A 15745-nucleotide genomic window follows, 5' to 3' on the forward strand; every position below is an offset into this window, starting at 1 on the left:
CATGAAATTAATCACTGGACCAGTCTTCCTCGTGCTCCAGTGTTATTGATCAAGGCAAATCCTTTGCTAAGTCTGACACATACCAATCCTAACACAGGAGTATTTAGAAGAACAAAATGAAAACGTTTACTTCAAAAACCAATTTGTTCTCTTAATGCAAAGATTACCGGTAATGATTGTAAACTCTTAGTTATAGTGATTAGGTATGAAATCCCCAGCCTATACTATTCAATCATTTCTGCCTTTTAACTATAATTTTGTTCAATGGTGAACTCTATTTAGTAACTCAGAAGCACACCTACTTTTTTGCTTTATGCTGTCATGTCACTGTCATGTCACCAACTTCTTAGAACCCCAGTGCTGATTGGTTTTCATGTATTAATATGATTGAGAACATCTTAGAGTGGCACAATCAGTTGCTTACTTTACATTAAATTTGATAGAATATTAAATGTAGCTCAAAGAATTAACACATTGATTAAATAGATATTTTTAGTAGTTTGAATAGATAGAACACAAGACAAAAGATTTTTACTGCTTTTCGCAGAAAGTTCATATCCCTTTCCTAACCATTCTCTAAAGTTAGTATTTGAAAGGTGTGTATCTCAGACTACCAATTCATTGTATATTTTTAGTTGTTTTTCATGGATTAAAGTTCTTATATTTAAATACATTTTGGGGAGATACATGGTTCAAGAAAGTTTAAAATTTCCACAGAGTCATTTATGGACAAATTGAGCTGAAATTCCTCAGAATAAAGGTAAAATTCTTTGAAACATTAGAAATAAATTCCAACAAATTTTAAATTTTATTCCACTGCAGTTTTTCCTTTTTTTTCCTTTAGATAATGCTACAAGATTGGTATCCTGTGATGCACAGACTGAGGAATACTTTCCTAGGATATACAAAATCTCAGGAGCAAATTGTCTTACAGTCTCTAACTTGAATGATGAGACTGGATAATGAGTAAATATAAAATATTCTAAATAATAACCTGTCTCAGGTGTACAGCTGAAGGGGTATGTTAGAGATAGTTACATGGATTGCTTTCATTCTCATATTACAGTATTAGCAGATGATCTAACTTACTGCTCACAGAGGCAACCTATTGTTGAATACCTATCATATTCCAAGCAACATACACGGCAGTTTTAAAAATGCTATATTTTTTATCAGGTTATAAAAGTAATATATGTTCATTGGGGAAAATTTGAAAAATTATGTACAAAAAGAAGCAATCTTAGGTAATATAATATTCATTCTTATGTTCCTTCATTTCTTTAAATATTTGAGGTGTCAGGCAAATCAAGAATGTGACAAATGCTTAGCAGTTATCTATAAAGTTAAATATTGATATTTGATTATTCAGAGATAGACATAATTTAAGGGTGGTACATAGACCAATTGATAGGAAAGTGTCAGTGGAGTCAGGAAATCCACATTTTGTCTTAGATTTCAAAGTTTAAATAATATGATGCATCTTTTGATTTTTTAAAAAACTTTAATAATTTAAATGGGAAGTTGTTTATGAAATACCTCTGAACATTCTGTATATAATTCTTCACAGGTTATATTCTAGAGCCAAAAAAAAAAAAAAAATCAAAACTGTGTTTTTTATTTAATCTGCTTTACCTTTGTTAATCTCAATATTCAGATGTTTAAAGCAAGTATTCTTTCACGAAGATCTCAGTCACTTTATCTACAAAGGAGTTTTGTTCTCAACAATTTTCTAAACATTATTGATTGCTCCAATAGATCAGATCAGATCAGTCGCTTAGTCGTGTCCGACTCTTTGTGAACCCATGAATCGCAGCACACCAGACCTCCCTGTCCATCACCAACTCCCGGAGTTCACTCAGACTCCCTCAATCCTAAATAAGAGAACCATTTTGTACTAAGATGATGATCTTTAAGAGTTGACTCTTTCCTCTAATTACGTGTACTGAAGAGCAGTGCTCTTTCCTTGTTTTTCATTGTATTTTGCCTTAATGGTCTGCAAATTCCAGGACAAGTACTTGTCAAGTTGTTCCCAATTTAAAAGCTCTAATTTTTAAAAGCAAATAGCATATAACTGCTCTGAAACAGATGATGCATAAAGTATCTTTTTCGTTCTCAAGTTCTTATATTTTGGTCATAAGCCCATTCTTACTATATTAAAACATAAAGGGCCAATTGAAAAAACTCTTCCCAAAGCCATTCTTCCCCTGTAATCAAGACTTAACTGTTATTTACTCTTTTACAGTATATTCATTTTGCCAGTTTTAGTTCAGACTTCAGATCTTCCAGGGCACGCAAATGTTTAATTATACGTCAGGACATCATTGCTCAGTGTGTCTAGTTTTTAACAACAACAAAAAAGACAATCCTAAGTAAGATTAATCCATCTTCTAACAGTGTACCAGAATGGCAGTCTCAGGAATACTTCCATATAATTATCTAGCATAGAGGGCATATCCAGTCATGATTTGGCCTAAACAGTTCAGTTTGTGTAGTAGGAAGGACAGTTGTAGAGATTTCTCATTTGGATAAGTTAGACCCCAATCTCCAAGTAGTGCCGATTCATGGCTGGATTTTCATCCCTTGAACTAAGGCATGTAAATAATGGCTTTATCATGATGATATCATTCAGGAAAACTTCTAAACATCATGGTTTAGAGTAGGTCCTGATTTCTTTGGTAATGCTTTCCTGGCTTTTCTGTTTCAAGGATATTTGGTTGAATCTTTGTGTCAGCACCAATTACCAGCTGCTTGAAATTTCAGTTATTAAGTCCAAAGAGAGTACTCAGTACTCACAGATCTGGTTATTTGCTAAGATATCAACTTGAAATTCATAACACAGAGAGCAGTCATCTAGTATAATGCACTCTAGGTATTTCTGTGCTCAATTCAAGTATTTTTTATAAAATGTAACAGCTGTGTGTTTCCCATTTTTGTAGAGGTCTATCCATGGTGACAGCGCACTCACAGTCCACCTTCACTTTCCCGAGGATCCCTGTATGAAAGATCTGCTTCGTTGCCTTAGTGTCTCTGTTTCAAACTTTAAATGATCTTATTGGCAGGAATCCCTTAGAAGAAATAGAGTAGCCATCATGGTCAACAAAAGAGTCAGAAATGCAGTATTTGGATGCAATCTCAAAAATGACAAAATGATCTCTGTTCATTTCCAAGGCAAACCATTCAATATCATGGTAATCCAAGTTTATGCCCCAACCAGTAATGCTGAAGAAGCTGAAGTTGAACGGTTCTATGAAGACCTACAAGACCTTTTAGAACTAACACTCAGTGTCTCTTTTGCTGTCTCGTACACCGGGTTATTGTTACCATCTTTCTAAATTCCATATATATGCGTTAGTATACTGTATTTATGTTTTTCCTTCTGGCTTACTTCACTCTGTATAATGGGCTCCAGTTTCATCCACCTCATTAGAACTGATTCAAATGTATTCTTTTTAATGGCTGAGTAATACTCCATTGTGTATATGTATCAAAGATTTGGGAGAATGACATTGAAACATGTAAAATATCATGTAAGAAACAAGTTGCCAGTCCAGGTTCGATACACGATACTGGATGCTTGGGGCTAGTGCACTGGGACGACCCAGAGGGATGGTATGGGGAGGGAGAAGGGAGGAGGGTTCAGGATGGGGAACACATGTATACCTGTGGTGGATTCATTTTGATATTTGGCAAAACTAATACAATTATGTAAAGTTTAAAAATAAAATAAAAAAAAAAAAAGAACTAACACTCAAAAAAGATGTCCTTTTCATTATAGGGGACTGGAATGTAAAAGTAGAAAGTCAAGAAACACCTGGAGTAACAGGGAAATTTGGCCTTGGAGTACAGAATGAAGCAGGGTAAAGGCTAATAGAGTTCTGCCAAGAGAATGCACTGGTCATAACAAACACCCTCTTCCAACAACATAAGAGAAGACTCTACACATACACCTCACCAGATGGTTAACACCGAAATCAGATTGATTATATTCTTTGCAGCCAAAGATGGAGAAGCTCTATACAGTCAACAAAAACAAGACCAGGAGCTGACTGTGGCTCAGATCATGAACTCCTTATTGCCAAACTCAGACTTAAATTGAAGAAAGTGGGGAAAACCACTAGACCATTTAGGTATGACCTAAATCAAATCCCTTATGATTATACAGTAGATGTGAGAAATAGATTTAAGGGACTAGATCTGATAGACAGAGTGCCTGATGAACTATGGACAGAGGTTCATGACATTGTAAAGGAGACAGGGATCAAGACAATCCCCAAGAAAAAGAAATGCAAAAAAGCAAAATGGCTGTCTGAGGAGGCCTTACAAATAGCTGTGAAAACAAGAGAAGTGAAAGGCAAAGGAGGAAAGGAAAGATATAACTATTTGAATGCAGAGTTCCAAAGAATAGCAAGGAGAGATAAGAAAGCCTTCCTCAGCGATCAATGCAAAGAAATAGAGGAAAACAATAGAATGGGAAAGACTAGAGATCTCAAGAAAATTAGAGATATCAAGGGAACATTTCATGCAATGATGGGCACAATAAAGGACAGAAATGGTATGGACCTAACAGAATCAGAAGATGGTAAGAAGAGATGGCAAGAATACACAGAAATATACAAAAAAGATCTTCACAACCCAGATAACCATAATGGTGTGATTACTCACACTCACCTAGAGCCAGACATCCTGGAATGTGAAGTCAAGTGGGCCTTAGGAATCATCACTATGAACAAAGCTAGTGGAGGTATGGAATTCTAGTTGAGCTATTTCAGATCCTAAAAGACGATGCTGTATAAGTGCTGCATTCAGTATGCCAGCAAATTTGGAAAACTCAGCAGCAGCCACAGGACTGGAAAAGGCAGTTTTCATTCCAATCCCAAAGAAAGGCAATGCCAAAGAATGCTCAAACTACTGCACAATTGCACTCATCTCACACGCTATTAAAGTAATGCTCAAAATTCTCCAAGCCAGGCTTCAGCAATGCGTGAACCGTGAACTTCCTGATGTTCAAGCTGGTTTTAGAAAGGGCAGAGGAACCAGAGATCAAATTGCCAACATCTGCTGGATCATGGAAAAAGCAAGAGAGTTCCAGAAAAACATCTATTTCTGCTTTATTGACTATGCCAAAGCCTTTGGCTGTGTGGATCACAATAAACTGTGGAAAATTCTGAAGGAGATGGGAATACCAGACCACCTGACTTGCCTCTTGAGAAACCTGTATGCAGTCAAGAAGCAATAGTTAGAACTGGACCTGGGCAGCTCTTGCCGGAGCTGAGCCCAACCGAGCGCCCGCCGCTGTCCGCTGCCCGCTGCGTGCGCCTCCGCCCCATGGCTGGCCTCAACTCCCTGGAGGTGGTGAAACGCAAGATCCAGGCCCTGCAGCAGCAAGCAGATGAGGCGGAGGACCGCGCGCAGGGCCTGCAGCGAGAGCTGGATGGCAGCGCGAGCGGCGCGAGAAAGCCGAAGGTGATGTGGCAGCTCTCAATCGGTGCATCCAGCTCGTTGAGGAGGAGTTGGACAGGGCCCAGGAACGACCGGCCACAGCCCTGCAGAAGCTGAAGGAGGCAGAAAAGGCTGCAGATGAGAGTGAGAGAGGGATGAAGGTGATAGGAAACCGCGCCATGAAAGATGAGGAGAAGATGGAGATTCAGGAGATGCAGCTTAAAGAGGCCAAACACATCGCCGAGGAGGCTGACCGCAAATACGAAGAGGTAGCTCGAAAGTTGGTCCGAACTAAAATGTGGTGACCTGGAAGAAGAACTCAAGAATGTCACTAACAACCTGAAGTCACTAGAGGCTGCATCTGAAAAGTATTCTGAAAAGGAGGACAAATATGAAGAAATTAAACTTCTCTCCGGCAAACTGAAAGAGGCTGAGACCCGTGCCGAATTTGCAGAGAGAACAGTTGCAAAACTGGAAAAGACAATTGATGACCTGGAAGAAAAACTGGCCCAGACCAAAGAAGAGAACGTGGGCTTACATCAGACACTGGATCAGACACTAAACGAACTAAACTGTATATAACCAAAACAGAAGAGTCTTGTTCCAACAGAAACTCCAGAGCGCCGTGTCTTTCTCTTCTCTTGTAAGAAGTTTCTTTTGTTATTGCCTCTTCACTTTGCTGGAATGTCAAGCAAATTATGAATACATGACCAAATATTTTGTATCAGAAAGAAAAAAAAAAGAACAGTACATGGAACAACAGACTGGTTCCAAATAGGAAAAGGAGTACGTCAAGGCTGTATATTGTCACCCTGCTTATTTAACTTATATGCAGAGTACATCATGAGAAACACTGGGCTGGAAGAAGCACAAGCTGAAATCAAGATTGCTGGGAGAAATATCAATAACCCCAGATATGCAGATGACACCACCCTTATGGCAGAAAGTGAAGAACTAAAGAGCCTCTAGACGAAAGTGAAAGAGGTGAGTGAAAATGTTGACTAAAAGCTTTAGATTCAGAAAACTAAGATCATGGCATCCAGTCCCATCACTTCATGGCAAATAGATGGGGAAACAGTGGAAACAGTGGCTGACTTAATTTTGGGGGGCTCCAAAATCACTGCAGATAGTGACTGCAGCCATGAAATTAAAAGACACTTACTCCTTGGAAGGAAAAGTTATGACCAACCTAGACAGCATATTATAAAGCAGAGACATTACTTTGTCAACAAATGTCCATCTAGTCAAGGCTATGGTTTTTCCAGTAGTCATGTATGGATGTGGGAGTTGGACTATAAAGACAGCTGAGCACCGAAAAATTGATGCTTTTGAGCTGTGGTGTTGGAGAAGACTCTTGAGAGTCCCTTGGACTGCAAGGAGATCCAACCAGTCCATCCTAAAAGAGATCAGTCCTGGGTGTTCATTTGAAGGACTGATGCTGAAGCTGAAACTCCAATACTTTGGCCACCTGATGTGAAGAGCTGACTCATTTGAGAAGACCCTGATGCTGGGAAAAATTGAAGGTGGGAGGTGAAGGGGATGACAGAGGATGAGATGGTTGGAATGCATCACTGACTCAATGCACATGGGTTTGGGTAGATTCCTGGAGTTGGTGATGGACAGGGAGGCCTGGTGTGCTGCGGTTCATGGGGTTGCAAAGAGTCAGACACGACTGAGTGACTGAACTGAACTATTCTTTGTTTTCTCCATGTTTATAAGTCAGGTGGCTGGTTGTGGTATGCTTTTTATGGTATATCTGCTTAGCTTCTCAAACTAAACTAGGTCTTTGCTTTCACACTTGCATTGATTTTAATGTTGGTTTCCATTAAAGCTGTCTTATGTTAACTTTGTTGATAAGAATTTATATGCTTTTAAAGAATTAATGTAGATTATCAAATCCATTGTATCCTATTTTACAAGCTGTTATGGCTTATCCTTAGCGACTTTATGGATACAAAACTCACCTCAGAAAAGACTGCTGGGGAATTCAGCCATATTCCTATCTGTCTCTTTCTCACTTCAAGGGATAAAATATTTAGATAGCTTACCAAATTACATATTGATTTGAGCTACAAGACATTGATCTATTTTTACTTGCAGATATCTGTATTTCCAAAGGTGCCATTTTGCTTCCTAAAATCTTGTTCTCCTGATTAAATCCATCATACCCTCTACTGCTTATCTTTCAATTTCCTAATTATTACAATTCTGAGAAAATTATGAATTGCCAGACTAATATAAAGATGTGCTTTTGTGATTCAGCATATCCTTATAAGGTGTCTTTTTGTTTATTTAACTGTCATTTTCTATTTTAGAACCTTAGTAAGTCAAATGCATTAGCGATTAATCCAGGTTGGTTAGCTTTCACTGTAAATAACATGGCTATTGAATTCTCTGTATCTTCAGAATCAACTGGCCTCTAGGGATACATGAAACCTGAAAAACAATGTGATATTCACTGTCTGTAACCTTTCTGCTTCACTTACTCTATTTGTATGGGGAAACGGAATGAAGAGAACTTTTAGAGAAAGAATTAGATTTATCTGTCTGTTCAGCACTTGATGCATTTCCTCATAAAATTCTCTTAATGATACTAAAAACCTCTATTACTGTCTCCACTGCCTAGATGAGTTAGTTAAAATTTGTGTTGTGCTGAGTCGCTTCAGTTGTGTCTAACTTTGTGCGACCGTATGGACTATAGCCCACCAGGATCCTCTGTCTAGGCAAGAAAACTGGAGTGGATAGCCATGCCCTCCTTCAAGGGGAGTTAGTTAAAATTTGGAGAAGTTAAATATCAGGAGGAGAAGGCATTGTCACCCCCACTCCAGTACTCTTGCCTGGAAAATCCCATGGAAGGAGGAGCCTGGTGAGTGGCAGTCCATGGGGTCGCAAAGAGTCGGACACGACTGAGCAACTTCACTTTCACTTTCATGCATTGGAGAAGGCAATGGCAACCCACTCCAGTGTTCTTGCCTGGAGAATCCAGGGACAGCAGAGCCTGGTGGGCTGCTGTCTATGGGGTCGCACAGAGTCGGACATGACTGAAGTGACTTAGCAGTAGCAGCAGCAAATATCAGGCTGCAGGTCTTACAGCTGATAAGACACCATCAGGATTTAAAACTATGCTATGCTATGCTATGCTAAGTCATTTCAGTCGTGTCCGACTCTGTGCGACCCCACAGATGGCATTCCACCAGGCTCCGCCGTCCCTGGGATTCTCCAGGCAAGAATACTGGAGTGGGTTGCCATTTCCTTCTCCAGTGCATGAAAGAGAAAAGTGAAAGTTAAGTCGCTCAGTGTCTGACTCTTAGCAACCCCATGGACTGCAGCCCACCAGGCTCCTCCGTCCATGGGATTTTCTAGGCAAGAGTACTGGAGTGGGGTGCCATTGCCTTCTCCAACTAGGTCTGCTGATTCCATAGTCTGCACCTTCTCACTAATCAGATTAATTTCATAATTTTGCATTCTAGGTTACCTTGTGTTTTCATTATTTATATGTATATTATTTCTCCTTTTTAGATCAATGATTCTCAAAGTGTGACTCCTGGAGTATCAGCATCAAATTCACCCAGGCTGGGTGTTTGAGTACTGATTTTTTGTCTTAGATCCATCGAACTGTAAAATCTTAGCAGAGGACAGAATTTGTCTTACTAATATAGTCCCAAATAAATCTAATGCACAATATAATTTAAAACCACCCTTCTAAGAGCCATGTTTGATACATCTATTCATTTTCTACATTTTCCAGGTTAGTGTCAGACAGTTGGTGCTCAGTAAGTGCATTTCAATCAGATTCTGAACATATTTTAGAATCCTTGAGTAAGAAGTTTGATTTTCTTTTATATTAAATCAATCAAGTAATTGTCCATGACATTGGCTACCAGAACTCTCCTATAATTCCTTTAATTACTGTAGCCTTTTGGGTTCTAGAAGGCAATGCAGAGAACATAGAAGACTAGATTACAGAATTTTACGAAAGCATATGGACCAATTGATACCATTTGACTTAAAAACATAGCAATGCGAATATCTCGTCTAGTTTAATGAATAGCTTTATAAAGAATTATATATTTGGTATGCCCTATTGATAGTGTCCACCTTTCTGCTATTTTCTTTGTCCTTTTCCCTTCACATTAAAAAAAAGCAATCAACCCCATGAGATATTGTTAAGGGATATGGGAATAGATAGGATTTTATTAGGAAAAATAGGAGGGAAAAGCCTAAAAATGTTTTAGAAGCTTAAAAAGCTTTTAATACAAGCATGTTTTTGTTCAGGAATCTTTTCTTGATATCTTTGAAGCTTCAAAATTTTTTAAATGACCAATGGGCACTGAAAACTCTCCATTGGTTTCTAGGCTTTCTATATATCATGACACCATGGGACTCATTTGGATTTCACTGCATATATTAATTGATTCAGTAAGTGTCAAAATTACATATCAGCTTTGGAAAAGTTAAACTGAAAAGTACTCTATGATTTATGAAAATGCTTATTTAAAAAAAACTATTTGGTCTAATGGGTGAGGTCCATGGTGCCCCCACCAAGAGATCAAAGATGTCTTAAGATAAACCTATTGTAGTCTCTTATAGATTCTTCTGATCTTTTTTTTGGGCCATGCTGCATGACATATGAGGTATTAGTTCCTCCACCAGGTATCAGACTCCTGTGCCTGCAGTGAAAACGTGGAGTCTTAACTTGTGGGCCACCAGGGAAGTGCCTTGACTCTTCTAATTCTTATGCACAGGACCAATAAGCTTTTCCAAATCCATATGATCATGCGTTCCGTATTCAGGCCCTCTCAGTATCCACGTGTCAATAGATATAGTTATTTTCTGTCATTCATAGAACAAAATAATGGAATCAGTTATTTTTCTAACATATTCATTTGCTATTATGTTTGGTTCATAAGAGAGTAGTATTAGAATATAGGGAAAATTCCATTATTATATCTTATAGATATATTCATTGCAGTGCTTGCCACATAGTATTTTAATAATTTGTTAATCATTTCTTCTTAACATATCTTGAACATATGTTAACTTCACTTCAGGGTCTCTGGATGATATTTTTCCACTATCAGATATAAAAATAGCCAATTATAAATAGATTTCAAGCAATTCTAAAAGTTAAGAGAGTATTGAATTTCAGTTAACAATTTATATGTGATTGTATGTGAGGTCATATGCATCCAACCCTCACCTTTACATTTTCCTGAAGGAAAAGTGAACTTATCTAACTTTATCTATTTAATTGTAAAGAGTGTTTGATCTAGCAAATGAACAGACAGATTTTCATGGAAATGTCTTGAGAAAAAAGAGCCATGGAAACAATTGAGGAGAATTTCCTATTATTAAGCTGTTGGTATTTTATAGCTCTCTGACCTAGAATATTTCTAGAATATGATGATGACTGTACTTATTCTACAATTGTACATTTCCTACAGGATTTTCTTCCTGCTTACACTGTGGTAGCTAGAAAAGCAAAACACTCTCTTTTTTAGTCTCCCTTGCAAAGTAGGGTGTCAGTGTGATATATATTCTGGTTAATGAGGTGTCAGTGAAGCCTGTTGGGACTGCTAAGAAAGTTTTTACTTCTTGATGTAAGCAGCATATGTCACCCAACCTCTCTTTCATTCCTTCTCAAGTTCACTCATCATGGTGGGATCTTCAGAAGCTACCTTGCAGGAAGGAAGGATCAGAAAAGGAAAGAGCAAGAGAATCAGTGACATCAGCACTATTTTTATTGGTGACCTAATGTCAGAAGTTCTATAACCATAGATTTGGTGGTTTTTTTTAAGAAAAGGAAGGGAGGAAAAAAATTATCTGTGATTTATATAAGCCACTGAACTTCAGTATTCTGTTGCTTATAGCCAGATGCATTATGAGTCATGCATTTAACCCTTATGGCAGGTAGGAGATGTATTTAGACATTATCATAGATTTTTCTTCTAACACTTGGGAATTTCATAGACTTGTAAGACTTTCCCTTATATTTAGAATTCCTATAATCTGTAAAGAAACATATTTTATCCAGGATAGGAAAACATAATGACTTAGAAAATGATCAAATGTTTGGGTAGTTTTTAATTCTATTCTTAGAAGAAAATGGAGGTACAAATTATAACAGTAGGGAAAATAGAATATATTTTTAAAGCAACTTATTAATGATAGATATAAGTTAGCATTCTGATTATGATGAAAGTTATTTCTTAAAATGGTACAGTGTATATGTTTTTAAATTTATGTATACTAAATGCAGGGGAGTATCCAGGATAAGATTCTGAAACAGCAAAGAGACTTTATTGGAAAGAGAGTGAAATCCAAATAAAGTCTTCAGGTTAGTTAATGGTAAGCCATTGATGTTAATATTTTACTCTAACCAATTCTCAGTTATGTAAGACGTTAGCATTAAGGGAAACTGAATGAAGGGCCTATGGAAAACTCTTTGTCTACGCTTCTCTAAATATAAAATACTGTTTCAAAATTTTAAATGTATTAAAATTATATATACATGTAAAAGTATGTACATTTACTCTCTGTGGATAATACAAAAGTTGAAGCTATTCATGCATATCCACTGGAACTATTGTAACAGAGGTGATGAACTTGACTTGTTACGTTTTGGTAAAAGGACCACTCCTAGTGCTGGAGAACTTATGTGTTTCATTCAGGAGAGTCTGCGAGCAATATTTTTCAATAGACACATTCATTTTGTGAGAAGAAGCCTTGGGTAATATTTACTCATGTGATCTTTGTTCCTCAACCACAGTTTCAATAACAGTTGTCACCATGAGTTCACCCTCCCGTGTGGTTTGGTGTTGTAATAGCAAGACTGTTAGGCAGCCTCCTTTGAAACTTCTGCTTATTATCCTTCCTTAAGCTGGCAGGAACAACCTTTACTTCCCCCATCATTTCCACACTGAAATGTTCACTCCACTGCCCTGTGGCTCCCCTGTGCACACTGGCTGCTGTGACTTGTATTGAGCTTTATGTGTGCAGATACTTTTCAAGAGAATAACACATTCTTCTCAAATATTGAGTGGATTCAGTTTGTGTTCCTGATGTTAGAAATCTATTCCCCATGCTCCTAAGTTGACTGCTTTTGGATTTAGGTATCATCAGGAGTGGCTTAGTGAGGGTTATCCTAACATAGGCTTCTGTCAGGAAAAACAGGTTTCGTGGTTTACCGCAATCATGCCCTTTTCAATATTCAGTTCAGTTCAGTCACTCAGTTGTGTCTGACTCTTTGTGACCCCATGAACCACAGCATGCCAGGCCTCCCTGTTCATCACCAACTCCCAGAGTCCACCCAAACCCATGTCCATCGAGTCAGTGATGCCATCCAACCATCTCATCCTCTGTCGTCCCCTTCTCCTCCCGGCCTCAATCTTTCCCAGCATCAGGGTCTTGTCAAATGAGTCAGCTCTTTGTATCAGGTGGCCAAAGTTTTGGAGTTTCAGCTTCAACATCAGTCCTTCCAATGAACACCCAGGACTGATCATGCCCTTTTCAATATTATGGTATTGTTAAATAAGCATTATAAATGAATTTTAAGAATTTACCCCTAATTTCTTGCCTTAAACCACTAAGAATGTTTTTCTTCACTTTTCCTTTCAATCACTTATCATATATCTATAGCTTTCATAGTTTTAACAGTCATGCGAGGGAAATATTCTTTATTTAAAAGTAAATAATTTCATTTTGCGAGTTCATCATCTGTATGATTTTAATTGATGCAGGCTGCTTCATTAGTTTAATATATCATCATTTAATTATATTCAACATCAGATCAGATCAGATCAGATCAGTCGCTCAGTCATGTCCGACTCTTTGCGACCCCATGAATCGCAGCATGCCAGGCCTCCCTGTCCATCACCAACTCCCGGAGTTCACTGAGATTCACATCCATCGAGTCAGTGATGCCATCCAGCCATCTCATCCTTTGTCGTCCCCTTCTCCTCCTGCCCCCAACCCCTCCCAGCATCAGACTCTTTTCCAATGAGTCAACTCTTTGCATGAGGTGGCCAAAGTACTGGAGTTTCAGCTTTAGCATCATTCCTTCCAAAGAAATCCCAGGGCTGATCTCCTTCAGAATGGACTGGTTGGATCTCCTTGCAGTCCAAGGGACTCTCAAGAGTCTTCTCTAACACCACAGTTCAAAAGCATCAATTCTTTGGCACTCAGCCTTCTTCACAGTCCAAGTCTCACATCCATACATGACCACAGGAAAAACCATAGCCTTGACTAGACGGACCTTTGTTGACAAAGTAATGTCTCTGCTTTTGAATATGCTATCTAGGTTGGTCATAACTTTCCTTCCAAGGAGTAAGCGTCTTTTAATTTCATGGCTGCAGTCACCATCTGCAGTGATTTTGGAGCCCAGAAAAATAAAGCCTGCCACTGTTTCCCCGTACAGTTTATTATTATATTGTTTCTTCTATATGGATTATGGTACTGAATGTCTGTTATGAGTTGAATTGTGTTCCTCCATTTGTCCATTAGACAAATTCACATGTCTAATTCCTATCCTCCAGTACCCCAAAATGTGACCTTATTTGGAAATAAATTTGCTGCAGATATAATAAATTAAGATGAGGTCACTGGGGTGGGCCCTGATCCAATGTGACATGTCCTTATAGAGAATGGCAATTAGACATAGAAACCCACACATGCACAGAAAGAACCCCCTGTGAAGATGAAAACAGAGGTCATGGTGATGCTTCTACAAGCTGTGAATTTTTAAAGATTGTCACCTATGTATCAGAAACTACAGGAGAGGCATGGCACAGATTCTTTCTGATGGCCCTTAGAAGAAACCCACCCTGCAGATACCTTGGTTTGAGACTTCTGGCCGCTAGAATTGAGAGGCGATAAACTTCTGTTGTTAAAGTCACCCAGTATGTGGTACTTTAGTTATAATAAACTAATATAATGTCATTGAAATATCCTATGTGATTAGTATATATCAATCTTGGTTTTGGCTCAGTGCCTATATTTATACTTCCTTACTCAGAATAATTTTTGGTTAAGCTTCCCTAGTTATAGAGTAAACACAACTTATAAATCATATATACTTTCATATATACATGAATATATGTCTTTATACATAAATATGTATATTTACATACAATATATCTTTAAAAAACATGCCTATGAACATGTTCAGACTGTGGCACAATCGCACACATTTCACATGCTAGCAAAGTAATGCTCAGAATCTTTCAAGCTAGGCTTCAACAGTATGTAAACTGAGAAATTCCAGATGTACAAACTGGATTTTAAAAAGGCAGAGGAACCAGAGATCAAATTGCCAACATCCGCTGGATCATAGAAAAGGCTAGAAAATTCCAGAAAACCATCAACTTCTTCAGTGACTACACTAAAGCCTTTGACTCTATAGATCACAACAAACTGTGGAAAATTTTTAAAGAGTTGGGAATACCAGACCACTTTACCTGCCTCCTGAAAAACCTGTATTCAGGTAAAAAGCAGCAGTTAGAACCAGACATGGAACAACAGACTGGTTCTATTGGGAAAGGAGTACATCAAGGCTGTATATTGTCACCCTGCTTATTTAACTTCTATGCAGAGTACATCATGTAAAATGCTGGGATGGATGAAGCACAAGCTGGAATCAAGATTTCTGGGAGAAATATCAATAACTTCAGATATGCAGATGATACCACCTTTATGGCAGAAAGTAAAGAGGAACTAAAGACTCTTGATGAAAGTGAAAGAGGAGACTGAAAAAGCTGGCTTAAAATTCAGCATTCAAGAAACTAAGATCATAGTATCTGGTCCCATCACTTCATGGCAAATAGATGAGGAAACAGTGGAAAGAGTGACAGACTTTGTTTTCTTGGGCTCGAAAATCACTGCAGATGGTGACTGCAGCCAACGTGTACACCCGTGGAGGATTCATGTTGATGTATGGCAAAACCAATACAATATTGTAAAGTAATTAGCCTCCAATTAAAATAAGTAAATTTAAATTTTAAAAAAAGGCACTTTCTTCTTGGAAGAAAAAACTATAACAAACCTAAGAAAAAGCAGAAACATTATTTTGCCTGAAAAGGTCCATATAGTGAAAGCTATAGTTTTTCCAATAGTCATATACGGATGTGAGAACTGGACAATAAAAAAACCTGAGCCCTGAAGAATTGACGCTTTTGAACTGTGGTGTTGGAGAAGACTCTTGAGAGTCCCTTGGACTGCAAGGAGATCCAACCAGTCCATCCTAAAGGAAATCAGTCCAGAATATTCATTGGAAGGACTGATGCTGAAGCTTCAGCTTCAATACTTTGGC

The 15745-nt window shown here is 38.1% G+C and overlaps 1 long non-coding RNA gene and 1 pseudogene across 29 annotated transcripts in view; both read left to right on the top strand.

Moving 5' to 3' along the window:
* The window catches only part of LOC147366889 (uncharacterized), a 1020561-nt gene that overhangs the window by 411726 nt on the left and 593090 nt on the right, over positions 1 to 15745 (top strand). The gene's annotated exons all lie outside the window — the stretch shown is intronic.
* Positions 5311 to 6052, top strand: LOC147366893 (tropomyosin alpha-4 chain pseudogene; annotated as a pseudogene). Its single transcript, XR_015169097.1, has one exon. The product of XR_015169097.1 is annotated as a tropomyosin alpha-4 chain pseudogene (transcript).

Source organism: Bos grunniens, chromosome 8, assembly GCF_055505025.1.
Source record: "Bos grunniens cultivar Pamir isolate PY7600 chromosome 8, Bosgru_T2T1.0, whole genome shotgun sequence".
Lineage (NCBI taxonomy): Eukaryota > Metazoa > Chordata > Mammalia > Artiodactyla > Bovidae > Bos > Bos grunniens.